The sequence below is a fragment of the Trichechus manatus genome, unplaced genomic scaffold (assembly GCF_000243295.1).
Source record: "Trichechus manatus latirostris isolate Lorelei unplaced genomic scaffold, TriManLat1.0 scaffold00047, whole genome shotgun sequence".
NCBI lineage: Eukaryota > Metazoa > Chordata > Mammalia > Sirenia > Trichechidae > Trichechus > Trichechus manatus.
The window spans coordinates 12,853,962-12,856,458 of NW_004443983.1; the positions used below are offsets into that span (position 1 = coordinate 12,853,962).

Below are 2,497 nucleotides of genomic sequence, written 5' to 3' on the forward strand. Positions count from 1 at the left end.
GTAAAGTTGTGGGGAAAGCTTCCTATGCACGGTTGATGGAGTACAAACTGGTAAAATAATTCTAGAGAAATATTTAGAAATAGTTTTTTTAAAATGAAAATATTACATATTCAATAATTCCACTTCTAGAAATCTAGCCTTCATAAATAATACACGAGTATGGAAAGATACACCTTCAAGGATGTTTATTGCATATTGTTTGAAATGGCCAAAATTGTAGAAATAACCTAAATGTCCATCAACTGGAAACTACTTAACAAAAATACTGATACATCCATATAATAAAATGAAACAGATTTATACATCATAACCTGGGAAAATACTCCTCTTGTATAAGGGTATATATTAAAAGGGAGAAAAATTACAGACCAATATAATAATAATAGCTGATAGTTATTGAACAGTATGTGTTAGGCAGTGTGGTAAGCATGTGGTAATCTTCAACACATGTATATAGCATAATATAAATTTTTGTAAAAAAAAATACATGTAGTATACTTATAGATCTGTTTTCATATGTATCCATATATATATTTACACACAGATATGAATATATCTGCATATACATATATGTCCACACACAAATATAGTAATATATTTGTATAACTCTAGGAAAAAGCTGGAAAGTAAAACTACCAAACTGTTAATGGTGGTTGTTCTAGAAAGTAGGATTGGAAAATAGAGAGCAGTGGAAACTTTCACATTTTACTTTATATAATGATAAAAATCATATTGCTGAATCACTAGTTTTATAATATTCTATGAACAAAAATTTAAAAGTTAAGCTAAAAATATAAAGGTTTTGAAGACCAAAGGGTTGAGAACTTAGTCTAAGGAATGCCCAAGACAATTTGATCAGACTCCCCTTACACATAACTCTTATCTTTTCAGCCTCCCCTGTCTCTTATTCTGGCCACCTTGTAGTGACCAGTTGTTCTTGGGCTCCAATTAGCTTCAAACAGGTGCAGCCTGACAGTACTTCACTTTAGACCTGTGCTTTGAACTTCTTGCCTCCTAATTCTCGCTTCTGATGACACACCGGTATGGGATATCTGTGGGAATCCATGGAGCCAACCTTTGATGAATGTGGAATGGTCCTGAGACACATCTCATAATTTCTCAGACTCAGGATGGAGCAACCAAATGCTTGTGTGATAGCCAACTCGGTACAACATCCTTGTATTGGCAATTCCTCCTTCCTTCCTTTTCTCTCCTTATCACTCACTTCTGCTCCCTGGCATTACACTCCCTAATAAAGTGAACCTTTGTCTCTGGCTCTGCTTTCTAGGTAACTCAGGCTAAGACTCAATTCTATTCTGGGGCCCAAATGTTTCAATACATTTGTGCAGGGTTGATCTATACATAAGTCTGTTGTTGTACGTAAGATGTACTATTTGTGTGTGCTGGATGGAAAGACAGGTAACCTGAGTTCTGAGCTAACTATTGACACAGTCTTGGGTAAGTTACCTCCCCTCTATGGATTTCAGTTCCTCATCTGCAAAGCAAGAGGATAGGATCAAACCAGCTTTGAGCTCTCTTCTACCCTAGGTCTAAAATGCTACACTCTACTAAGTTGGGGAGCATTGGTGGTTTAGTGGTAGAATTCCCACCTGTCATGCAGGAGACCTGGGTGCAATTCCCAGCCAATGCACCTCATGCGTATCCACCACCCCTCCCTCACTGGAGGCTTGTATGTTGCTATGATGCTGAACAGGTTTCAGTGGAGCTCTTCCAGACTAAGATCGACTAGGAAGAGAGACCTCACAATCTACTTTCGAAAATCAGCCAATGAAAAGTTGATGGATCACAATGGTCCAATTGCATTGGGGGCAACTTGACAGCAGCTAACAACTACTAAGCTATTTTTTTGAGAGCTATCTAGCCTTGGAAAAGGCTGAACATGATGCTGCATCTGGGAGCTGGACAGTCAAGCTGATACCTATTTATGTGGTTTCTGCCATGGAAACTTTGTAGTACATGATTCTGCTTCCTGGAAAATATTCACAAACTTGTTTTCAAATGTTAAATGAAATGAGACCAACGCTAATTGGCAATAAGTCACTTTCTTACTTTAGTTGAACTGGCTCCTCCTGACTCCCATCTATAACACAACGTGAGCTCAGATCTCCTAGACATGCAGCAGATATCAACCACACGCTCTCCTGAGGGTCCAACTGTAGCAGGAACAACTCCCTTCACTGTCTCCCCACTTGCACAGAGGCTCTGCTCCCAGTAAAGTACTTGGGACACAGATGTTGGCAGATGTCAGCTTTCACACAGGGAGCTTGGCAATGGAGAAAGAGAGAAGGGAGGCACAAACCAACTGAGAGTAAATCACACATCATTAGCAAGTCTTCACTTTTTGTCCACTCACCATCTATATTGGAGCCCTGGTGGTGCAGTGGTTAAGAGCTCTGCTGCTAACCAAAAGGTCAGCAGTTTGAACCCACCAGCCGCTACTTGGAAACCCCATGGGGCAGTTCTACTCTGTCCTGTA

At 39.5% G+C, this 2,497-nt stretch overlaps 1 non-coding gene across 1 annotated transcript; it reads left to right on the top strand.

Annotated features, from left to right (window-relative positions):
• Positions 1 to 1,580: 1,580 nt before the first annotated feature.
• TRNAD-GUC (transfer RNA aspartic acid (anticodon GUC)) lies at positions 1,581 to 1,651 on the top strand. Its single transcript has one exon. It is a non-coding gene; the product is annotated as a tRNA-Asp (tRNA).
• The last annotated feature ends 846 nt before the right edge of the window (positions 1,652 to 2,497 follow it).